We start from the raw sequence: 26,303 nt of genomic DNA on the forward strand, positions 1-26,303 counted from the left end.
AAACAATGGAAGAAGATGGTAAGTACTAGAAAGTCAAGACCAAAGATAGCATCTTTGGGAGGAATCTAGACAACATCCTACCTATCATGGATGCCCCACATCAAGGGGCAATGCATCTCAAACATCTACATAGATAGTGGCACACAAATATGTGTCATTAGTGATAAAATGATGCACCATCTAGGCCTAGAAGTAAGTAGGCCGACACCCTGCCGAGCTAAAATGGCAAATAACGTCAAAGTGAAGTGCGTAGGCATTGTGAATGCAGTCAAGGTGAAGTCATTCAACACAAAACTGAGTGGAGGTAGACATTTTTGTCATGCCACATAAAGGGGAGGGCTACCCTATCATTCTCGGAAGACCATGGCTCATGGCTATGGAGGCTCTGCATGACTGGACTACCGGAATGATCCAGATGAAGGATGCTAAGGGAAAGCCCATATTCTACTACATGAAGACTGGTAAGCAACACAACATGATCTTGGAGGCATTGAAAGATGAATTCACCAATGACTCTTCAACCACCTTGGGAAAAGAGACGACAACGACTGAAGAGAGCGATAGTAGCATCGAAGTGATGGGAGTCATCCTCAGAGATCCAAAGAGATTGACACAATCTGAAGCACCACCAGAGAACCAAGAAGGACCATCAGGTACACAACCCTTGGTGGATACAAGTAAGTCATCTCGGATGCTCTCCAGCGAGTTAGCTAGTGAAGAGAGAGAAGAGTACATCTCTATGTTGGGTAACTTCACCACACTTTTCATTGATGGCTATGACAAGATCACATGCATCACAATGGTGTAGCACCGCATAAGACTCAAAGAAGGAAGTAAGCCTTGGCCAGGTGTTTCTTCTTCCTTGGGGGTCATGTGATTTAGAATTGGCCTAGCCCTCCTTTTTCCTTGGCACGAGCAGCCCCTTTGGGCCACTTAGGAGCAGAGCCTACACTTTTAATTTTAGATTCCTTAGGGAAGAGAGGCTTTACTAACCTCTTTCCTTCCTTAATATGGATGATTTCTTTGTGGTGGACGTCGATGTAGAGGATTCTCGCTTCTCCTTTACTTTTGTCGATGGCACTCATTGATAGAGTGCGGTGGGTGACGGCAATGAGAGCAGCCTGCTGCCCTTCCTCTGGTGGCTCTTGATTCACGGTTAGAATGAGAGATGCGAGATGGAGAACTTACTTCTTGGATGTTGATGACAGTGTATCCTGACAGTAGCACTTCGATGAAGGCTCTTAGTGCTTCTTCAATTTCTTCCTCCTCCGTTCTCCAATTGGAGAATTCTTGCAGTCACTCGTCCATGGTCAACGACGTGCATCGTTTTCAACATTGTAAACTGAAGGATTCTAAGAACTCCTCCTCAATGGAGGCACCAAATGACAAGCGCAAGCGCAAAACGGACCCCAACGACCTCTACGCCAGGCCCGTGCACGCAGAACTCGTCACGAGGAGTGAACAGGGAGCACCACCTAGCTTTGAGCGGCTAGGACGCAAACAACAACAATTCAAATAACACTAACACATACATCGCAGGGGAGAGGGGAGAGAGAGAGAGAGAGAGAGAGAGAGAGAGAGAGAGAGACGTAGGCGAAGGAGATGAAAACCCTTCGGAATGTGAGGGCAAACTTGATTGAAGATGGTATATTAAAACCCTTTGTTTCAGCGAGATGAAAACTGCGATGAGAGAGAGAGAGAGTACTAACCCCAAAGGGGAGCCTTATCAAGATTAAAAAAAAACAAACGTTTTTTTCCACAACAAGTAGGGCCGCCACCTTCCCCTCCTTGCACTCGCAACGGGGCCACCACCCTCCTCCCTCTCTGTCTTGCTTGGCGCCACCACCCTAGGCCACCACTAAAACTCTCTCTCTGTCTCTCTCCTCCATTATCAGAAGGCGCCATAAACTCTCGCTCTCTCTCTCTCTCTCTCTCTCTCTCTCTCTCTCTCTCTCTCTCTCTCTCTCTCTCTCTCTCTCTCTCTCTCTCTCTCTCTCTCTCTCTCTCTCTCTCTCTCTGGGACTCAGCTGGCCCGTTATCAGCCCCGTACCCCTGCTCCTCCTCTTCCCCCGCCCCCATGTCACCATCCCCTCATCTTGGTCCCATGCTCTCTCGTGCCCTCTCTGGCCAACCCGCCGCCGTCACCTAGCCTTCACGGCCTCGGTCACCCATGCCACACCTTGAATCACCCCTTGGCTTGGTTGAATCACCCTCACGCCACACCTTGACCCCCGCACGCTGCCATACACCCCCCACCCCCCCACACACACACACACACTCACCCTCCCTCTCTCACTCTCTCTCGTGCCCTCTTTGGCCGTATGAACCAAAAACGGTTGCTCTCTCTCTCTCTCTCTCTCTCTCTCTCTCTCTCTCTCTCTCATACACACACACCTCACACACACACCCTGCCTCTCTTACCCCCCCCCCCCCCCCCCTCTCACTCTCTCTCGCCCTCTCAGAATCAGCCTGCCATTATTTACCCACACACCTCACACCACCCCTCCGCACTCTGCTCGTTCACTCTCTCCCCGACTCTCGCTCACCCTCATAGCCTGCCCAAACAGTAAAAACGGACCAAAACTCTCTCTCTCTCTCTCTCTCTCTCTCTCTCTCTCTCTCTCTCTCTCTCTCTCTCTCTCTCTCTCTCTCTCTCTATGTGTGTGTGTCCCTTTCCACACACACAAACACACTCACAAATACATACATATACACACACCTACATACACTACACGTATAAGCACACGTACATAATCACATACACACACACACACGGCACGCACAAGAAGGAAGGAGGCAAAGAAGATTAACATCGAATAACAAAGAAGGACGAACATGCAATGGCGACAGCATATCAAAGAATGATGCCGAAGGCATGCCCCAGCCAGCACCAAAATTGACGAGCGCACTATCCGAACGCACCAGTGAAGTCTGCGATTTGCCGCAACCCATCCACGACGCACTTCCTCAGTAACATCTATAGGGTAATTCATTTTTCATTTTCCAAGCCAAACTTTGTAATAAAAGAAACCATTTGTATATTCCACCTCTCTCTAGGTGATGGTCACAAAGGCCCACCTAAGAGTATCATTTTCTAATTTATCCAAAACAAAGCACCAGTCAATCGAATGGGACCCGGCTGCTTGCTTTGTCTCTCCAGCTTAGGACCCTAAACCTAATTAGTTTATACTAAACTAAGCAGCCCACACCTATAAAAGAACACTGAGAGGTCATTATCAAGACAGCCAGCACTTGAAAGAGAAGTCATACACACACACTGACTCCAAGGGTCCACTACACACAGGAGTAGGATCTCTGCACACATGAAATCTCCCTAGAGAATGCACTATAGTCTCTCTCTCTCTCTCTCTCTCTCTCTCTCTCTCTCTCTCTCTCTCTCTCTCTCTCTCTCTCTCTCTCTCTCTCTCTCTCTCTCTCTCTCTCTCTCTCTCTCTCTCTCTCAGGTCGTGCAACCTTCTTTTCAAGGTGTTGGAGGCCATGAGGACGGTCTACGCTCCGAGTTGCGGCCTCCGCTTAGGATTGGGCCAGTTGTGGCAGTTAAATCGACTAAGGCATTGTCGGGGCTATCGGCCATGTCACATGTGCTCCGGACAGAGGGGAAAAGAAGCGGTTTTTTTCTCTTCTTTTTTTCTTCTGATTTTTTTTTATCTTCGAAAATCGGTTATCACTAGAAAGGCTAGGATGAAGGCACGTAGGGAATGAGAGCAGAAATCCCCAATTGAGCAGCTTAGCCAAGCTAAAGAAAAGATAAGACAACATGAGGAAAAGGTTGTACTTTCTATGAATCTAGAAGTGGAATCGTATTGGGGAGACAAAGGATATGTGCAGTCTATGGACAATCGACCCCATTCGCTAAGAACACTACGATCCTATACGTGAGAGCACGAGGCCAAGTCAGATGTTATTACAGTCCCATCACAAAGATTGTCTTCCAGCAAGGTCATCAATTCAAAAGGATTGATAGACATTTTGTCGACACCAGTCACCTGTATGATAATGCGACCAAAAATGTAGGCTACTATGGGAAAATGCCTAGAGAAATTTGGCGTCAAAAAACCAATGACTAAAATCGAGGAAGGGATCAAAGAGCTTGAAATGCCTCAGCTAAACACTTGGCCAATGCCACTAAATAACGTAGGTGAGTACTATGAGGGAGAAAATGAGAACACCACTCTTCCTGTGGAACTCCAAGGTGTAAAAAACATTGCAATCCTTGACAGCGGAGCTGGTGTTGCCATTGCTACAAAAGAGATATGGAAAAAATGGGGAAAACCAGCAGTGAGGGCTACTAGGATGAAACTATAGCTTGCAAACAGACACACAAAAAGGCCCATAGGATTGTTAGAAAAAGTAGTTGTTATGTCTTGTGTCATTGAATATGAGCATACCTTTGCTACTGTTGACTTTGATATAGTTGGTAATTGATGAATGCAAACCCATCGAGTCCAAACTGTATACTTTATTTTATTCATTCAAAAATGTATTGTTGGTAATTGGGGCCATGAGCTTCTAGATTGTAAGTGAATTTATTACCCAGATGTAATTTTCAGTCCCATTTTACTCCAAGCTGAGTCAAATCATTATTTCTAAACCTTCGTTAAGGTATCAAAGCCAATTTTTGTTACCATATACATGTGGTAGTGATGTCTGTGAACACACTAGGACCGCCGGGGCATTTTTTCCCTCTTTAGGAGGTTTTTCCCCCCGAGCAATGTATATACGCCCATCACTCTAGGGCTATCTATCTTTCCATTGCATACTAAGCAACACACTCTCTATTGTGTGCCTTGAGATTCCTTCATCTTCTCTAAGCTGTGCGTTTCTCTGCAACCCTAATTCCAACAATCGGTATCAGAGCAGGTTGCGTCCTCCCGGGCTTAGTCTCCAGCTGCTCCAGCACACGCCTGCTCACTTTCTCCGATTTCAGTGAGCTTTGGCAAGCGTTCATAGGTTGACAAAAATTTGGGGATGCTCATAGAGCTTAGTCTGCTCAGATTTTTGATTCGGGCTCATTTCGGCCTCCGTTTCCACTACAGGTAGTACTACACAGGCTATTTCGTCATTTTGTGCAGAGTTTATGTCAGTGCCATTTTCTGCATAACAGGTGCCTCATAGTCTTCTATGGTTTGTGCTATATAGCACGTGTTGTTCCAACTCCTTTCTCCTATTTTCGGGCAGTTTTCACATCAGGTGCAGCATTTACCATGGCTGACAACAACATAGATGTGTTCAAGATGTTTTCTGTTGAGGATTGGTTGGATGGGGACAACTACCCTATGTGGGCTTATATGATGCAGCATGTTCTTGTGTCAAAGGGCGTCTGAAACATTGTGCAGGGCATTGATAACGTCCTGGTTCTGAGGATGTAGGCAATGTTGAGGATGTTGCAGGTCTTGCTGCAAGGATTGCTGCTATTAGATTTGTTTTTCCTACGGCAGAACAAGCTCGTTGGGATGTAAAGGATGCGCAAGCTCATGCATTGATTGCGTTGTCTATGAAGTGCACCATTGTTCCTCACATTCGTTCAGCAAAATCTGCAAAACAGGCTTGGGATATTCTAGGAGGTCTTTATGCAAGCCACAATGAGGCTAAAATTGCTTTGCTGCGTAAAGAGTTGGAGTCGAAGATTATGCACGAGGAAGATGATATGGACACTTTCCTTGCTGGTGTCAAGGATATCAATGAGCAACTTATTTCTGAAGGTGAAGTCATTTTAGATAGTTCCCTTGTGCAGACTGTTCTTGATGCCTTACCAGATTCTTACCAGACTTTTGCTAGTGCTTGGACACTGATGACACAGGAAATCCTGAAGTTGTCAAGTTTGATGCATTATGCACATTGCTGTTGCAAGAGTCACTTTCCAGAAAAACAGAACTAGGCATCGTGCAGTTGAACATGCTTTTATTGCTTCTCAAAGAAAGGGTGGTAACAGCAATGCGGCCACTTCTTATGGTTCTGCTGCGAGTGGCAAAAATTCTGTTCCTAATGCTTCTGTTGGCAGCAAATCATCTGGAAATTCTGGTGATAAGGGCAAAAAGAAGATGCGTTGCCATTATTGTAAAGCTAATGATCACTTGATCAAGTCATGTCCTAAGTTGAAGGCCAAAGAGGCTAAGAAGAAAGAGGGTGGTTCCACTGCAAATGCTGGTTCCACTACAAATGCAGCCATTGTTGAGTCTTCTGTGAAAGGAGACTGTGTTGCTGATGTTGATGCAGAATGGGCTTTTAGCGCAGAGTGCACTTACAATCCTGCGGTCCATGATGTATGCTTGTCAGTTGCTGCAAATTCACATGTGTGGTATTTCGACAGTGGTGCTACAAAGCACATTACCTCACATCGTGAATTGTTTACCTCTCTCGAGTCTAACCCTCATGGGAATTCTGTCACTTGTGCCAACAATGCCTCTTATCCAGTTCAGGGAGTTGGAAAGATTGTGATTACTGTTGCTAGTGGTAGTTCTTTCACACTTGTTGATGCACTTTATGTACCTGGGATCAAGAAGAATCTTTTGTCTGTATCTGCACTTGCTAGACTTGGACTTGTAGTCAAATTTGTGGATGACAAATATATAGTTCATGATCTCAGTTTTGGTGATGAAATTGTTGCATCTGGCCTTTTGTGCCGTGGGCTGTATAAGCTCACTTTGTATGACAAGTGTGGACAAAATTTTGCAAATGCTGTTGTAGATTCAAGGGCTATTTCAAATGCAAAACTTTGGCATGCACGTTTTGGTCATCTGAATTTTTCCAGTTTGCTACATTTGCAGAAATCTGATATGGTTGCTTCTTTGCCGCCTCTTGAAGCACCTGTCAAACATGTTTGTGAAGGCTGTATTTTGGGTAAGATGCAGCGTTCTAAGTTTCCAAAGGATGGTTCAATTCGGGCCACATGCAGGTTGCAGCTTGTGCATAGTGATGTTTGTGGGCCCATGCAAACTCTGTCCTTGGGCAATTACCTTTACTTCGTGACTTTCATTGATGATTACTTCAGGCATGCATGGGTATTTTTGCTTAAAGCGAAGGCCGAAGTTTTGATGTGCTTCAAACAATTTCTAGCTATGGCTGAAAATGTCTCAAAATGTATTATGGGCACCCTCCGTTCCGATCGAGGGGGGGAGTATATGTCTCATGAATTTAATGCATTTCTGGCTAGTCGTACGGTGCCTTATACACCTCAACAAAATGGTGTTGCTGAGAGGAAAAACAGGTCACTGACGGAAATGGCACGATGTATGGTCAAAAGTCAAGCTTTGCCGCATTCTTTTTGGGTTGAGGCCATCATGTGTGCCACTTATGTACTTAACAGGTGTCCTACGAAAGCTTTGAAGTCTATTACTCCATATGAAGCATGGCATGATAGAAACCATTCTATTGAGCACATGCATGTTTTTGGATGTTTGGCATATCCTTTGGTGCCACAAACACGGTGCAAAAAATTGGATGATAAGGCTGTCCAATGTATTTTTGTTGGTTATAGTGCTGAAAGCAAAGGTTACAGGCTATATCATCCACAAACAAAGTGTATTCTGGTTTCACGGGATGTAGTGTTTGTGGAAAATTATGTTCAGTCCTTGGTGTCATGTACTAGAGACAGTAATGTTAGCTCACAGGACATTTATGACACTTTGTGTGGAAAATTATGTTCAGTCCTTGATGTCATGTACTAGACACAGTAATGTTAGCTCACAGGACATTTATGACACTTTGTTGCCTCTTTTTAGTGGTGGAAATACGAATGTAAGTTCCAATGAGGCAAATGTATACCCTATGGGGGTTTCTAAAAATGTTATAGATCAGCCTATTACTGATGCAGATATACATGATGTACTTGATGAGGAAAGGGCTGAAAATGAGCAGGCTAGAGGTATGCCAAAATGGCTGGTGCACACTTTGCGTGACAGTAAATTGGATGCACCTTTGTCTAGTCGTACTCGTTCAGGCTCTTGCCATGCATCTTATGCATCAGATTGTTATGCTTTGGTTGTGTCTAGCTTACATGATGTTGAGGAGCCTCTGTCTTTTGATGAAGCACAGAATTCAGAAAATTGGATGGCTGCCATGCAATCAGAATATGATGCACTTATGATGCACTTATAGAAAATGACACATGGAATTTATGTGATTTGCCTCCTGGCAAAAAGGCCATTGGTATGAAGTGGGTTTACAAGTTGAAACGCAAGCCGGATGGTGAGATCGATCGCCATAAGGCTCGACTTGTTGCAAAGGGTTATGCACAGCAAAAAGGCATAGATTATGAAGAGACCTTTGCTCCCACTTGTCGTATGACTACTATGCGTTTTCTATGTGCACTGGCAGCTCATTTTGGTTGGGATGTATATCAATCAGACATTGTTACTGCTTTCTTGAATGGTGACATATTTGAGGAAGTTTATGTAACGCAGTCTAGCGGTTTTGTCATAAAAGGACAAGAGGACAAAGTGTGCAGATGTAAGAAGGCTTTGTATGGGTTGAAGCAATCTCCTCATGCTTGGTATGAGAAAGCTGACACTCATTTGGTCAAACGAGGCTCTCGTAACAGTCCAACAGAAAGCAAAACGTGAGGGTGATGTACTACTCATTGTGGTTCTTTATGTCGATGATTTGCTGATCACTGGACCAAATGAGATACATATTGCTGAATTTAAGGCTGATTTGAATGCTACTTTCAAGATGAAAGATTTGGAGATATTGCATCATTACTTGGGTATACAATTTCAGCAGTGTGATGATGGTATTGCCTTGTGTTAGAAAAGTTACATAGAGACATTGCTATGTAAGTTTGGACTTGAGGATTGCAAACCTATTGCCACTCCCATGGAAACAGGTTTGAAGTTGAATCTACATGATGCTAGCGATCTTGCTGATGTCACTCTTTACCAAACTGCTATTGGCTGCGTCATTTATGTATGCAACACGAGGCCAGATATTCAGTTTGCAGTCTCACAGGTTAGCAGATTTATGCATAGCCCAGGGTCTAAGCATTGGCAGGCGGTCAAGAGGATTTTCCGCTACCTTAGTGGCACTTTAGATCTTGGCTTGTTTTATCCCAAGGGCAGATCATTGCCGCCAGACTTACATGCTTTTTTGGACTCAGATTGGGCTGGTTTTTTTGACACGCGAGTGTCCACAAGTGGTTTTTGTTTCATGCTTGGCAGTTCATGTATATCATGGTTGAGCAAGAAGCAACCTACTGTGGCCACTTCGAGTTGTGAGGCTGAGTACAGGGAAGTCTTCACAGCTACGGTTGAGTGTGTATGGCTCAGACGCCTTATGGCTGATTTGGGTGTTGGACAGAACACTGCCAACACTATCTACACTGACAGTCAGAGCGCATTGGCAGTTGCAAAGAACCCAGTTTTTCATGCTCGCACAAAGCACATTGAGGTGCATTACCACTATGTCAGGGAGAGGCTCTCAGCAAGAGAGATCAACTTGGCTTATGGGCCGACAGAGGACAACCTTGCAGATCTTTTCACAAAGGCATTGTCTCGTGAGAAGCTTGAAGCTTTCCGCAAAGCTTTGGGCTTACTCCCCTTTGTGGACTAATCATGTTCTCAGGGCATGGCACTTCCCTTTACTCATGTGTCAGCTCTTGTTCACCACATCACTCCAGGGGGGATTTGTTACCATATACATGTGGTAGTGATGTGTGTGAACACACTAGGACCGCCGGGGCATTTTTTCCCTCTTTAGGAGGTTTTTTTCCCCCGAGCATTGTATATATGCCCATCACTCTAGGGCTATCTATCTTTCCATTGCATACTAAGTAACACACTCTCTATTGTGTGCCTTGAGCTTCCTTCGTCTTCTCCAAGCTGTGTGCGTTTCTCTGCAACCCTAATTCCAACAATTTTTGTAAAAACTCTAAATTTTTTGGATAATGAATCGCGCATCACTATCTCTAAGCACTGTGTACTCTCCTTCTACCTTTTGATGCTTGTATCTCTCTCATGGACTGTCTGTTTAGAGTGGCATCTGCTTCTACTCGACCATAGGTGAAAGCGCTATGTAACAATGTAAGTCGCACGCGATGGTTTTGTGAAATTTTTGTCACTAATACTCTCAATAATCAGCTCATAACTCAAGATTTAGACATGAAAAACTGCATTCTAATCATAGGAGGGGTATTGGGGCATCGAGGCTAAGCTTCTAGGTGCTGATAATATTTTTTTCTTTTTGCAAGTGTTCAAAAAGTGGATTTGAGGCCTTAATCACGTTCATTTAGACCTTTCTGCTTTTCCTATAAGTTTGATACCTATTGGAGCTTGGTAGCTTAGTGAATCGTCATGATTTGCTTGTCGATGTGATGACTAGTTTTCGTTGCCTGACATACAATTGAGTGTTTCAGTTGAGTAGATTGGGATTGAGTGTGTTTTCCAAGAGATTGAAAACCTCTTGTAGCCTCCATGCGTTAGTTGTGTCAGCAACGTCCCACAGATTGACAAGTATGCATGTGGTTCTCGCTATATCTGCAATAAGATAGAGTGAGGCTTGGCAACCCACCGAACGATGACCTAAGTAAAATACCATGCATGGCTTAGAAGCTGAAAAAAATCCAACTTGGATTGGAGGTATGTGTATCATTTTCAAAGGTTGTGCCTTACATGTTTTTTAGTTAGACTCAAAGGATAGACATTCCCTCCTGAAAGGTAATCCCATACAAGAAAGAGCAAAAGGTATCCTTAGATTTTCTTTTTAATGCAAATGTTGAGGAAAGGTAGTGGATGGTCTAATCACATGCAATAAGTACATGGAAAATGTTTAAACCAACATACATGAGAATGTTCATTGTTCATATCAACATACATTTTAATTTTCATGTTTACACACAGTTAAAAGCAAAAACCTCGTGGGAAGAAAACCTTTGTGTTTATTAGTGAAATGCATAAAAAAAACTAGCTCAATGATTACTCAACATTTTTCAATAAGAAAAGGGGTTCCCAATTGCAAGAGCATTGGCATCTAGGGATGGTCTTTTTCAATGTCTTCTAAAGCATGAAGAAAACTGATAATTTCCTCCTGAGAAAGAAGTGGCCGTAAGCCTAGAATAACAACCAAATAATAGTATAATGGCTTGAGATGCCAAGGTATGCTTGAAATGCATCCTCTTTCACATGTTTTGGTCCATAATTTTGTTCTAAATGGCACTCTCCTCGTGTTAAGCTTTTGTGTGTAATTCCTTTGATATCTTGACCTTGCTCTTCCTGATTGAGCCATAGAAACAAGGGAAACCACACTATCGATAGAGTCACATGACTCAATGATTGAGACTCGTTCTTATGAGCCATGTGCTTAGAGAGAACTATGTAATAAATAAGTACTTCTTGGAAATTATTATCTATCAATTCAAACCTGCGAAAACATTGAACTTTGAGCTTTAGGATAAAGAAGGTTGAGCACTATTCATTAGTTGAACTTCAAGATGAAGAGTCAAGACGGCTTGCAAAGGACTAATTGCAAAAGCATTGTTAAGCACAATCGGATGCACTACCCATCTAAACTAATGAGCTTGCTGAGAAAGATGGTACCACCGTGAGGATGCGTTGATGGAGGCAAACCACCAGTCAAGTGTAGTGCTCGATACAGAAGTTGTAGAATGAAGCCAAGGTTGTGGCACTACTGCCATAATGAGAGAAATGGTAGGTTGATTAAGCATACGGGGGCCAATAAAAGATGATGGTGAGTTGTTGTGTCAACATTTTTGAGGGAAAAAACATGGTTGCCACATTGTCGATGATGGTAGGCAATATTGTATGGGAAGGTGACAAGAATCTTTGATTATTGCCAAGTTTGAAAGTTAAGCTAAACCTTACTTCAATAATAATGTAAAGGGAGATATGTAGGGTGGCTTGCTAGAGGATAGAGAAACCATTAGCTCGTGTCTAAGTGAGATTAATATGTGGCTCAACCAAACATAAACGAAGAAATGATAATTAAGTGGGAAGATAATTGGGGCTATTTAGGATTAGAAGAACTCTCTAAACACATATTGGCTTTGATTCCATGTTGGAAAATAAGAGTGAGGGCTCAAAACACACACACACACACACACACACAAGAGAAGATAACTAACATCATTAACTCATTGAGAATGTACAATGAAGGGCTTATATAGCCTACATGCTAATGCAAGTGACCTCATTGATTAGGTCATAGTGGGATGGAGCGACCTCATAGATTAGGTCATAAGTAGGGAGCTAGATAGCATAAGGATGACTTTGTTTCTTGGGCCTTCTTTGCAACATTTAATGGCCTAATAACTTATGTGTAGCGGAAATTAGCATGAACATAGTGGGCATTTCATTAGAATAGATTCCTAATGAGAATTACAAGAGTGCTTGGGTGGAGAGAGCAACAAAAAACATAACACCTAGTTAGATAGCATCGACAATACTTTCAAAAGAGAGAGAAATTAAGCTATTGACAACAGTTGAGGACCGGATTTGCATGGAGCCGGTCCCCCCTCCAAAAGGCTTTGTATTATGGTTTCTCCCATCAAGAGAGACATTGTACAATACAATTCTTTGTGTTCCTTCAAGACTAGCTAGTGCAATGAAGATGGAAGCTTCATACACCAAGCAAAACACTTAATCAAACACAACTTGAATTATCCCCGTTCTCAGACCCAAGACCTCACACACCTTCGAAGATGGTGAGAGCTAGCAGGGTATGAGAGTAGATTGAGAGGAAGAAAGGAGTATCTTACGAGAAAGATGTACATCTCCTCACATAATCACTCATATTAGCATAGCTTAGCTTAGTAATTAGCTTGGTAGAGGAGATGAGCATGCATTGAAGCTTGGCTCTTGGTTGGTTTTGCATCCACATGCCAAGAGAGTGTTGATGTAGGCTTCTATCTCACAAGCTTGGAGTAGGTGATGAGCTCTCCATTAAAGCTTGGGAGGAGATAGAGTATTCTTCCTTCACACATGGTCAAGTGTGAGTGTGTGTGTGTCAATGCCAAGCAAAAATCAGCCCCCTCTCTCTCTTGGGCGAGCCCTAGCTGCTAATTTGGTCTGGCTTTTGCCTCATTGGACCTCCCCAAGTCAAGCCAATAGGAATTAAGCAGCATAAGTGATAGCCTTCTGACATGTGTCCCCCTTTCCCCTTTTGTGAGAGCTTTAGGTAATTAAATAATTAAACTAAACTCTCATTGGACCCCTTTGTCTCCTGGCCAATAGAAATCAGGCAAGCCATGGGGCTTCTGAATGCTCATTGGACCCTTTGGGAGACTGCCCAATAGTCTTCTAGGAGACTTAATTCTCATTGGTTTCTTTTATTAAATGTTTTTAAATTAATTAAACTACATTTACTCTAGCTTAATTCTCATTGGTCCACTTCAAGGGTCTTCCAATAGGAATTGGGCACACCTTGTGGGCATCTGGCCTAGGGAGCTGACATGTGTCCCTCATTCCCTTTGTGTAAATGGAGCCTGTGTGTGTGTGTGTGGCTTTCTCTCTCATCCCCTACCTTTGGGGCTCGCCCCCTCCCATGTAGGGATGTGCAAAGATTTTTAGGGCACACACAAAGCATCCAATTTTCCCTAGGGTTGACCTTTGGACACAACCTTTGAATTTTGGAACCTTAGCATTTTGGAAGTATTAATGGGCTGAACCTTGGGGTCTTTTTAGCCCATTGTTGCACATGGCTCTTTTGCAGATGGCCCCCCCTTTGGATCCCTACTGTGGCCGGTCTGCTGGCTTAACCAATATTCTAGCTTTTTCTCCCTTGGCACTTCCCCACATTAAATGATCAGTTTAATATGAGAAAATCATTTAGGAGAATTAGATATTGATTATTATGACATTACCTCTCTCTTGAAATCATAGTCGTCCTCGACTATGGTGTAGAGAAGATAAAGCATATTCATGAGTCCTTTTCTTAGCGGGTAGAGGATCCCTATGTTACCCTACGACATCATTCCATAATGGATGACTAGTCCATTTGGCGCTTGAGAGCCTAAGGCTGCCGCAAGCATGTCTGCACATTAGTCCTATCAGTCTTCCATAGTAGAGTGACAAGCTCTACTTGGTGTTTGGGAGACGTCGTCTCTGCAAACTTGATCTAAGCATGCATACTACTTCATTTTTGCGCACAAATAAAGAAAAAGAGAGTCTTATAAGACAAAAATTTTGTTCATTTTTAACATTTTGTACATTTGCTTACTCTTGGGAAGCATTGTAAGCATTGACAAGGTTTAGGTTATCCTTTAATTGTATGCCTTGCATCCATCTAGCATCTTCGAAAGGATAATTCTTAAACTTAATAAGATATCGTCAGATAGTCTTACCGCCTCTTAATACCTTGTCTTCATGTCGGAGAATGGACTCGGGCTGCAGCACCTCCTCTTGGTCCTCGATCTCCGGTGGGTCTTCAATAGTTGGTTCTTGAGGTGGCTCTCCTTTGTAAGGCTTTAATAGGCTCACATGAAAAGCATTGTGTATGAGCCAATGATTGGGCAACTTAAGTTGATAGGCCATCTCATTGATTGGCCTAAGAATCTGGAAGGGACCATAGTACCTTTTTGCTAGTTTAGCATAGTACTTTTGGTGGCCCGTAGGATTCTTGCCCGTCGTGTGCCTTAATCGAGCCTTGGGAAACTTTAACAAGACCCAATCGTTTTCTTTAAAGGCTTGGGCTCTTCTGTGCTTGTCAGCAGCAGCCTTTTGCCTTTGCTGTGAGATAGAGATAGCATCCTTAATCTTTTGGAAAGATTCTTGTAGGTCTCGGCTGCAACGAAGATCTTCCCATGTACCTTAAGTAGCAAGGGACTTTTTGATCTTCCCTCAATTACCTCGAAAGGTGCTTTTCCTGTGGAAGTATGTACAGTGTTATTGTAAGCATACTCTAGTAAGGGTAAGTACTTCTCCCATTGGGATCTTTGATCTACTTCCGTTACATAGGCTTTTAGTAGATCGAGAATGGTTAGGTTAGCTATTTCACTTTGGCCATCAGTTTGTGGATGATAGGCCGAAGAGAAGTTTAGCCTTGTTCCTAAATTCTCAAAGAGACCCTTCCAAAAATTACTGGTCATTCTAGGATCTCTATCCGACACTATGGACATTGGCAAGCCATGGTACTTGAAAATTTGTGAAATGAAGAGGGTTGCCATTTGATGGGCTTTGATAGTCTTTTTGACAGGTATAAAATGAGCTTGTTTACTGAACCTGTCTACTATCGTCCATATCCCCGTATTCCCATGGATAGACTTAGGCAATCCAAAGATAAAATCCATGGATATGCTCTCCCAAGGTGAATTAGGGATTGGCAAGGGTTGAAGCAATCCAGGTTGCTTCCCTCTATCAAATTTTGTCTTTTGACATACCACACATTTGGAAACATACTCTTGTATGTTCACTTTCATGGTAGGCCAATAGAAATATGTTTCAATTCACTTTAAGGTAGACTGAATCCCTCTATGCCCCGCATATGGGGGAGCATGAGATTCATACATTACTTTCTCACGTAGTGAGTTAGTAACGCATAGTCTATTGCCATAGAGAAGATAACCATCTTGTAAAGTAAATGGTTCTTCTTTCTTCCCTAATGCAAGGGCTGAAATCACATCTCTAAAATCGAGATCAATAGCATACTCATCTATCATTGAAGATAGATCATTGTGAGTTGCTATGGAAACCGCATTCACTCTCGGTCGTCTTGAGAGTGCATCGGCTACTTGATTATGCTTGCCAGCAATGTGAGCAATATGAAAATGAAATTGCGAAAGGAAATTTGCCCACCTCATTTGTTTGTCGGAGAGCTTGGTCTGCGTCATGAAGTACTTAAGACTTTGGTGATCCGTTCGCAGAATGAAAGGAGTCCCCAATAAATAGTGCTTCCATGAGTCTAAGGCATGTAGAACTGCAAGGAGTTCTTTTTCATATATGCCTAGAGCTTGCTCAACAGGGTCGAGCCTTCGACTCTCATAGCCTATGGCGTGCCCTTCTTGGAGCAAAACAGCCCCAAGGCAATCACCACAAGCATCACATTGGACCTCAAATGGTTTTGAGAGATCCGGTAGTGTAAGCACAGGTTGAGAGATAAGCTTTTCTTTAAGCTTTTCGAAAGCATTGTTCTCCTTAGCAGACCATGTATACCTAACACTTTTCTTTGTTAGGTCATGTAATGGTCCCGCAATTTGTGAGATCTTTTCTATGAAGCGTCTATAGTATGCACACATACCTATAAAGCTTCTTAGTTCATGAAGATTCCTTGGTTTAGGCCATCCTTTTATTACCTCTAACTTGGATGGATCCATTTGGATGCCATCTTGAGAGATAATGTGACCTAAATACTGAATCTCTTGCAAGAAAAATTCACTTTTCTTTCGATTAACATAAAGTTTATTCTCTCTTAAAACTTGAAATATTACCTGGAGGTGTTGCTTGTGTTCCTCCAATGAATTAGAGTAGATGATAATATCATCAAAGAACACTCCAGTGAAGGTTCGATGAGGCCTGAACAGCTTCTCCATCAAGCGGTTGAATGTGGCTGGTGCATTGGTCAAGCCAAAAGGCATGACAATGTATTCGTAAAGACCAAATGTAGTACGAAATGCGGTCTTTACAATGTCTTGATCAACTATCCTTATTTGATGATAGCCACTTTTTAGGTCAATCCTACTGAAGTAGGTCGATCCTTGTAGCTTATCAAATAGGTCTTCTACCCGTGGAATGGGAAACCTATTCTTGATAGTGATCCTATTTAGTGCTCTATAGTCGACACACATACGATATGTGTCGTCTTTCTTTTGCACTAATAGCACAGGTGAGCAAAATGGAGATGAGCTAGGCCTAACCATGCCCTTCTCAACTAACTCATGCACTTGCCGCATAATCTCCTCTTGTTGAGCTTGAGAAACTCTATAAGGAGGTTTGTTAGGGGGTGAACTTCCTGGAAGAAGTTCAATTGCATGGTCATCATTACCTCGTTTAGGAGGTAGCTCACAAGGGATGTCGTCAATAAAAACATCTTGAAACCCCTTGAGAAAATTGGATAACTCTAATTCCTTTTGGTTGCTTTTATTTTCTTTTGCTAAAGCATTAGGTTCATTTTGAGAATCTTTAACAAAAATCATGTACACGGAAATAGAGCTCTTTATTGACTTGTTGAAAGCTGGTGTATGTACAATGGGGATGGTGTTACCCATCTCCTTAGCATCTATATACATGTCTTTTTCCCTGAACTTAAAGGAGATTCTCCTTTCAGGAAATTTAACATCGGCAGCCAGGCGGTCAAACCATGGTGCCCCTAGGATTACATCCTCATGCTTGAGAGGAGAGATAAAGAAGTCCTCTTTGTCCACATAGCCTTGGACATGAAGCCTCAATTTCCCGATTAAGGGAGTGACTGAAGCTTCTTGCCCCTTGAAGGCATTGTCTGCGGGTAGGATATCTCCCATCTCGTAGGATTGTATGCCTAGCTTGGTGGCTAACTCCATAGATATGAAATTGTGAGTAGAACCAGGGTCAAAGAGAATAAAAGCATCATGTTCTCTTACCTTTCCCCAAGCATGGCATAGAGGAGATCCTTTGTGGTGAGCTTGGTGAATCTCCTCCTCTTGGATTTCAACCAAAGAAGCTCTAGGAGGATCTTGGCGGTCGTTCTTTTGGGGACAAGCGCGGTACGCATGCCCTTGTTCGCCGCACTTGAAACACCGGTTATCCTTACGATAACGCTCAAGATCTTCAGGAGAGAGTTTATTCTTTCCTTTGTAAACTCCCTTCTCTTTAGCTTTGTTGGAATTGCCCTTAGGAGACTTTTGGACATTGTCCTTCCCCTTAGGCTCATTGGAACCCTTGTTTTCCGGGGGCTTATTATTTCTTTTACCCCCCGTTTGGAAATTGATTCGAGAGGCCACCATAGTATGGTGTATTACCGTCGATATGGTACATGGCCTTTGGGAGTTGACATACTCTGCCATTTCTTCGGTTAAGCCCGCACAAAATTGTTGCTTTTGCTCTCCAAAATCCAACTTTTTGAAGACAGTGGCTTTGAGTTGTAGGTCCCAAAACTTGTCTACATATTTGTGGATGGATTCATTGGGAGAGAGCTTTAAGCTTCGCCATTCGGTGAGTACTTTGTCTTTGGCATCGGTGGCCAAAAACTGCTTCATAATGGAAGCTCTTAAAGCCTTCCATGTTCGTGGAGCTTCACCGTTGGCTCGTAGGCTAGACCACCATTGTCTGGCGGACTTTTGAAAGTGCATAGCTACATGGCGTAGCTTAGAGGACTCCGTGAAGCCCTCATCTCCAAACGCCGCATCGAATTGCTGGATAAAGGCCAAGACTTTGTCCGTAGCACCGAAGGTGCCATCATAGGTAAGGAAAGAGATGCTCTTCCCTCCCTCTTTGAATTTCTTCAGCTTGGACGACCTCTTCCATGCGGCATAGGATTTCCTATGGCCTCTTCTTTTTGATGGTTCAAAAGTTGCACCATCACTTTCTTCAGAAGGTGAAGAATTTGAAGAAGGTGGAGAAGAGGGTGACCTCTTTCTCGCTTTTTTCTTGTCTTGATCTTTGTCGTCTTCACCATAGCTTTCATAAGAGGAAGAGGATGAAGAAGATGGAGAAGAGGGTGTCCTCTTTCTCGCCTTTTTCTTCTCTTGCTTTTTATCATCCCTCTTTGAATTGTGGTGAGGAGAAGAATACGATGGTCTTCTCCGCTTTGGTGGTGATGGAGAGCGTTTAGCCCGCCGTCTTCGTGGAGCCATCTCCGCCGAGGTGGCGGGAGACTCGCTTCTTTCTCGTTCCTTCGGTGGAGGCTCTTGAGTTCTCCTTTGGGAAGGAGATGCATCATCAAGAAGTAAATTCTTGAGCCCTTCATATGGATTCTCTTCTTCTTCCCGAATCGGAGAGAGACCTCTTTTGGTAGTCTCACAAGGAGGCTTCCTAGGTGTTCTCTCGTCATGGTGATGAGCTTGGAGAATCCCGTGAGCACGGAGCTGCCGTTGCACTTCACTTTGGAGAGATAGATTGCCCATGGCTTGTTGAAGCCTAGAAACAAGATAGTTAACAAGCATTGAAGCATCATTAGTAGCTTGCTCATGAGCAAAATCAAAGTTATCAACATTAATTTCACTCTCTTTACTATTGTCAGCCATTCTAACAACTTTTAGGTGTAAACTTTTTAGGTATACTTTGGCACTTCAAGCCCTAGTTGCTACTCCTCTTTACCCCTTTAGAAAAAAAAGCACTCAAGCTACTGTACCCGCGGCTCGAATACCATTAATTGCAAGGAATAGAAGAGAGGGTCTTTCGACACCAAGACAGCACCGGCTCCTGTCAAGCTTCTAATAGCTCAATAGTGGTTAAGCCGTAGGCAAGCCCCGTAGGACTCCACTATTAAGACCATAGCTCTCGACGGTGATGCCCCGTTAACTGCACAAAGGCAGGCGCACTGCAAGGCTGAAAAATCCCTATTCTACTTACTCACAGGCAATTAATAATACCAACCATTTGTAGCTAGCTTGAGGACCTCCCTTCTTGAGCAAGAAAAGAGAAACCTTGAGCTCTGATACCAATGCAACATTTAATGGCCTAATAACTTATGTGTAGCGGAAATTAGCATGAACATAGTGGGCATTTCATTAGAATAGATTCCTAATGAGAATTACAAGAGTGCTTGGGTGGAGAGAGCAACAAAAAACATAACACCTAGTTAGATAGCATCGACAATACTTTCAAAAGAGAGAGAAATTAAGCTATTGACAACAGTTGAGGACCGGATTTGCATGGAGCCGGTCCCCCCTCCAAAAGGCTTTGTATTATGGTTTCTCCCATCAAGAGAGACATTGTACAATACAATTCTTTGTGTTCCTTCAAGACTAGCTAGTGCAATGAAGATGGAAGCTTCATACACCAAGCAAAACACTTAATCAAACACAACTTGAATTATCCCCGTTCTCAGACCCAAGACCTCACACACCTTCGAAGATGGTGAGAGCTAGCAGGGTATGAGAGTAGATTGAGAGGAAGAAAGGAGTATCTTACGAGAAAGATGTACATCTCCTCACATAATCACTCATATTAGCATAGCTTAGCTTAGTAATTAGCTTGGTAGAGGAGATGAGCATGCATTGAAGCTTGGCTCTTGGTTGGATTTGCATCCACATGCCAAGAGAGTGTTGATGTAGGCTTCTATCTCACAAGCTTGGAGTAGGTGATGAGCTCTCCATTAAAGCTTGGGAGGAGATAGAGTATTCTTCCTTCACACATGGTCAAGTGTGAGTGTGTGTGTGTCAATGCCAAGCAAAAATCAGCCCCCTCTCTCTCTTGGGCAAGCCCTAGCTGCTAATTTGGTCTGGCTTTTGCCTCATTGGACCTCCCCAAGTCAAGCCAATAGGAATTAAGCAGCATAAGTGATAGCCTTCTGACATGTGTCCCCCTTTCCCCTTTTGTGAGAGCTTTAGGTAATTAAATAATTAAACTAAACTCTCATTGGACCCCTTTGTCTCCTGGCCAATAGAAATCAGGCAAGCCATGGGGCTTCTGAATGCTCATTGGACCCTTTGGGAGACTGCCCAATAGTCTTCTAGGAGACTTAATTCTCATTGGTTTCTTTTATTAAATGTTTTTAAATTAATTAAACTACATTTACTCTAGCTTAATTCTCATTGGTCCACTTCAAGGGTCTTCCAATAGGAATTGGGCACACCTTGTGGGCATCTGGCCTAGGGAGCTGACATGTGTTCCTCATTCCCTTTGTGTAAAGGGAGCCTGTGTGTGTGTGTGTGGCTTTCTCTCTCATCCCCTACCTTTGGGGCTCGCCCCCTCCCATGTAGGGATGTGCAAAGACTTTTAGGGCACACACAAAGCATCCAATTTTCCCTAAGGTTGACCTTTGGACACAACCTTTGAATTTTGGAACCTTAGCATTTTGGAAGTCTTAATGGGCTGAACCTTGGGGTCTTTTTAGCCCATTGTTGCACATGGCTCTTTTGCAGATGGCCCCCCCTTTGGATCCCTATTTTCCCTCCTTTGGATCCCTACTGTGGCCGGTCTGCTGGCTTAACCAATATTCTAGCTTTTTCTCCCTTGGCACTTCCCCACATTAAATGATCAGTTTAATATGAGAAAATCATTTAGGAGAATTAGATATTGATTATTATGACATTCTTTATGTGCGCATCTTGAAAATTCCCTTAGAGACTCTATCCACTTTCCCTGCCCACAATGTCTATATAAAAGATATAATTTGCAAGCACTAGATTATATTATTCTATTTCACATGAGCTCTAAGATTACCTAGAAGCTTCACATTTACTTCAATAATTTGTTTGCTTTCTAGAGAGCATAGTCTTCTATCAACTTTCTTCTTCTTTGATTCATAATCTAGACGATCTTCTTTGTTCTTCTTGATAAGAAAGTAAGCTAAACAATACAATCCATTTTTTTAATGGAGTGTCTCCACCTTAATATGCAATTTCTTCAATCCTTTCAAGTGCTCTTTGGTAGAGGGTTAACTAAAGATTCTAGCAACCTTAGGGTGTTGTCGTGCCCTAAAGCTTTATTAGGATCACGATCTATAATTTACAAATCGAAATTTATAGGATAATGATCACAATTGCAATTGTAGTAAGCCACTTGTGTTTGATGCTTGTAAAAGCAAGTTGTCAACCAACTCTACCTCTAGGCCTTTAAAATTGCAATTCGTTGTCATGTAATATAGCTCGATTGATAATGACCTTGGATAGTGTCCTCAAGCTTGAAAGTTCAAGCATTTGCAAATCTTTCCTAATTGAAGCATGCCTAAGAGGAAGTATGGTGTGTGCATGAGTGGATGTGCCCATCCTCTCCAAGATAATACAAAATAAACAAGGCATCTGGAGACAGAGGTTGGCACTGCCTGTCACTTCGATTGAAGAAAGAGGGCATGCAAGAGAGAAGGAAGCGAAGAGAAGAGAGAATATAGATTAAAGAGGAGAAAAATAAAGCATACTTTTCAAAAAATTGAAGGGTGCTCTGTTGTACACGGGTTGAAACTCTCGTAACATTTACCCTCCCTTTCTGTCAAAAGGTAGTGCCAACAAAGGTCTAATTTGTTCTAGTCCAAGGCCTAGGTTTTTCTAATGGAGTTCTTGCTCCAAATACTAGCCATATCAAAGCTCTTGCTTTGAAGTCTAGTTCAACCTTGTACCTAAGTTAAGAAGGAAACAAATACCCTTCAAGGTTGAGGAGTACTTCTAGTGTAGTATATATTGTATTGATTTCTAATTGATGCTTGTGGAGATGCATTTCTTAATGTGTCGATTCATGTCATTGCCTCCAATTTTCTAGGCACAAGCACCTCACATAAAGTCACACAAGACCATTGATGCCCTTTGTCAATCTCCTTCATTACGTTTATTTGGCTAGGTAGCTCCAATGAAGGGTTGCTCCACATGTGCTCGTGCCCTCCAGCTTGCCAGAAGGTTCTACCCTAGTTTGTTGCATCATAACAAGCAGAGAGAGTTATATAGGCTCCATCATTCCAGATATGCAAGAATGAAGTATGTTGTAGGGGCACATGTAAAACAAAGGGGTGTGCCCGTCAAATTAGGCTCTAAGAGCAGGTTTATTGATGGTATAACAAAGGAGTGTTGCGATAACACTAAGTAGCATATGACATTTATGAAGAGGAGTTTCGAGGGGATCAATGACCTTTTAGGATCTCGAGGCTATTACCCGGACAAAAGGTGATGGCGATCGGAGATGCCCTACCAAAGAACCTTGTAAGGTAATAACCACTTTATTCGTGCATGCATGTGGTAGGAGAGAAAAAGAGGCTTTACTCAAAGTAAACTGGGTGTCTCCAGGTTATTCCATGGCCATGTGATTGGAATCAACACATTGGATTGTCCAAGGCACCCCGAGATTTAGGCCCACCGTAGATCGCCATACTCTAGTCTCCAATTGTGTTGGGGCCAAAATAGTGACTTTACGGCCAAAACTAGTCTTGCTTGGTGGGCGTTGCTATAGAACATATATAGAACATAACATGACAAACTTAGATTGACATCATGCATTTATGAGAAAAGAAGTGTGTATTTGTTTGATATATAGATATGATGATCAAGATTGAGCATGTACTAGAGAGGAATACATGTAGCTAAATTAAACTTAAGGAAGCATTGACAAACTCAAAAAATACAAAAAGAATCAACATGCTATAAAAATTAAATTTGACTACCAACTTGATAACCGTGTATGGGTGTCGTCCAATTGTCCAAGCTGGAGGACAATGTTTGTGTCGAGCTACATAAAACCAATGTGAATAGTTAAACATTTTGTCTTGCAATGAGCATCACAGATTGAAAATGCTAAGTATACACTGCATGCAAAAGTGCCATACAAAAGTATGGTGGAGATTTGGCACTATGGCCTCTCTAGAAATAATAAGAAAACAAAAGCCGCGCCCTATCCCATAGCATTTATGTGTTGCGCAAAGCAAAGGTATAGACATAGGGAGTTGGATGCACATAACGGACCTTGCAATGTTGTCGAACATCCACTGTTGTGAATATATGTTCTTTCTGTGACACACAACACAAGAGTTAATACAAATACAAAAGATCTAGGAGGTAGATTAAACTTAAAGAGAAGCACATATTACTTTATGTTCTATGTTGTAGACGGTGTAGGGTTTACTGTAGTGATGAGTTCACAGTTCATAATTTTCGACATCGCAATCATTACAGTAGAATGACTCAATTAGCAGGCTGCAAATAGCAAGGTGGGGGGCGTCTCATTTTGTTGTTTCGAATCTACGCCATACTGTTCAAATGAAAAGCTAAGTCGGACATGACAGTGGTTCAAACATGAGATGGTCTTCCAAATTGGTCTGTTGGTATCTAAGGAGGCAACCAAGTGAAAATCATCCTCTTGTCATGGTTTCTTTTTCTTTTATACTTCTTTCATGTCAATCACGTCTAGCCCAATCTTCGGTCATTGAGTTCTCGGCTGAGGTTGACATCCCAAATAAATTGTTTACTATCTAGATGTAGAGCACTCGAGAAGTTATGGATTTGTCTCACCATTTTGGGCATATCTTGCATCTGCATGCTCTAGGATTTGGAAAAGGAGAGGCATATGAGCCTTTCTCACAAGGACTTTGTAAAGCAGAGGTTCACCAGGAAGCTAAGAGACGCATGACAACTTCTCAAGAATACCATACAAATAGTGCTACAAAACCCTAAGCACGACAAGGATATAGCCAATGTAGGTGGTGATCTAGGCATGTTGGAGAGCTTGTTGTGTATGTGCATCACATCAACTATCACACATTTGCACGTCGAAGAGTCTACGACTAGTTAGTTTTCTCTTCATGGAGTCTCCCCACCTACCCCTCAAGATGAGCAAATGAGAGCTTCAGAACTCTATCAATAGAAATTGATATAGGTAAACCAAGACCTTTAGTTGTTGCATTGTCACCCATTCCTTTAGAGAGCCATTAGATGTGGCCAAGGTGAAAGTGAAGGAAAGTTGTCAATCTCTCATGCTGCATTCGGCCATTACTTTACCTGTATCATGCCTAGGATGGCTTCATAGTTTGCCAATAAAGCTTCCAACAGATCTGCCCCCAATGTCACCTGGATGGAAGCATAGCAATCCTCTTCCTTTGCCACCAAGCTTGGACATTCCCCCCTTGCAACCCTGAGTGGAAGTTGGGAGATATAGTCGTGTTTGTGCCTTTTGTTGTGGGTCCTCGATCACAAAACAAAAAGCTTGTAGCACCATCCTCTATTGCTCCTACTCCACCACATCTCTCTATTGCTGTTCGAATCGCATTTGCATGTGCCTTCAATGTTTGGATTGATCATCCAGATCAACAGAGGCGGACGATTGGCACCTACTCGACAAGTAGTAAAAGAGCAAAGTTCTCTTCTCAAGCATCTTCATTATGTTGGCATTGCCCACTCTCCACATGACCTACTCAGCATGCTTTAGCCCAAAGAAGGCAGGTGATGCAACCGTCGACGATGCCTTGGGTATTGGCGACTTGAGAACCAAATCTGAAAGGAGCATTCATGAGGCTAAGTTGAAAGAAGAGAAACAACACAAAGTTACTTGTTAGTAGTGGTAATGATCAGTGCGCTCCAAGAGTCCACACATTCCTTACAAGAAGCTCCTCAAGAGATGTGCTCACTTCACATCAGCTGAAAATGGTTCAAAGATTCCTGGCCCCGCCCCTGTTTGGCGTATCACGCAATCAATGCATTTTAAGACTTAACATTCTTGACTTGTAGCCTAAAGAACTCATTGTGCTAACTGAAGTACACCACCTCTTCCTAGCCTTGCCCCTATTTTGCATATCCGACAATCAGTGCATTCCAAGAGTCGACATTCCATACAAGAAGCAAGCATAGGTCCTTGCATCTGGACATATGCGCTCGCTTCGCACAGAAAGGTGTCCAACTACATTCAACTCTTAACTTAACACAGATGGTTCAGGTTCTTTTCAAGCAAGACAAGCTTACGGAGGATGTCGCTTCATCAGTTTGCAGATAACTAGACTTCCCAGTGATCATATGTCTGGATTCCCAACACTCCTGTTGCTAAAATTCAAGGTTGATGCCGTTTGCAACTACTGATCAAGTCGAAACATGTCATGCTTTTAACTGGAAGGGGTGAGATTGAAACGATAATTGCAGGTGGCCAAGCAAGGTTTTAGATGCTCCATCTCACACTAAGAGAAAGATTTGCAGCAACATGCGAAAGCATGAATGCCATGCTCTTTCCTTGAGACATGCACGCTCTTCTCACACTAATGTTACGGCCACACGATAGTTAATCAAAGCCATCACACTGGTGCAAATTACCCCCAACAATAGACCTAGCCCATGACTCGAAGGCAATGGCGAGCTTCACACACAATTGCTTGCGTTCTTCGCGAAGTCTTGATTTTGAACGCAAATCGTGTGGTGCAGATCGTTTATAGTAGCACTGAAAAGTTGAGCTCTCGGAATGAAGTGTTGAGTACAAGAAAAAGCTATTGATAGAGATCTCGATTCTATGGTTAGGATTGAACCAAGTGGTTCAATACCCTGGTCTTATTTGAAAAAAAAGGAGCTTTGGCTCACCGAGAAAATAGTGGTTTTTGAAGCTCTTTGTCCTTGGATATACTGTGGAGGGACGGAATTTCCTATGCAAAGGTGTGACGAAAAAGTAGAATCTTGATCGTATTGCTAAGGGCAAGTTTGGTTGCACGGAAAGTGGAGGGAAATATTACATGCAGCAGACAAAAGGTAAAACGTTTGTGTTGGGGCTACACGACATGAGCTACTCAAACGAAGTTCAACGCTT

The 26,303-nt window shown here is 42.8% G+C and overlaps 1 pseudogene; it reads left to right on the plus strand.

Annotated features, from left to right (window-relative positions):
* Positions 1-376: 376 nt before the first annotated feature.
* LOC147420801 (uncharacterized) lies at positions 377-24,928 on the plus strand (annotated as a pseudogene).
* The last annotated feature ends 1,375 nt before the right edge of the window (positions 24,929-26,303 follow it).

This window comes from Adiantum capillus-veneris, chromosome 28 (assembly GCF_014529385.1).
Source record: "Adiantum capillus-veneris isolate H3 chromosome 28, ASM1452938v2, whole genome shotgun sequence".
Classification (NCBI taxonomy): Eukaryota; Viridiplantae; Streptophyta; class Polypodiopsida; order Polypodiales; family Pteridaceae; genus Adiantum; species Adiantum capillus-veneris.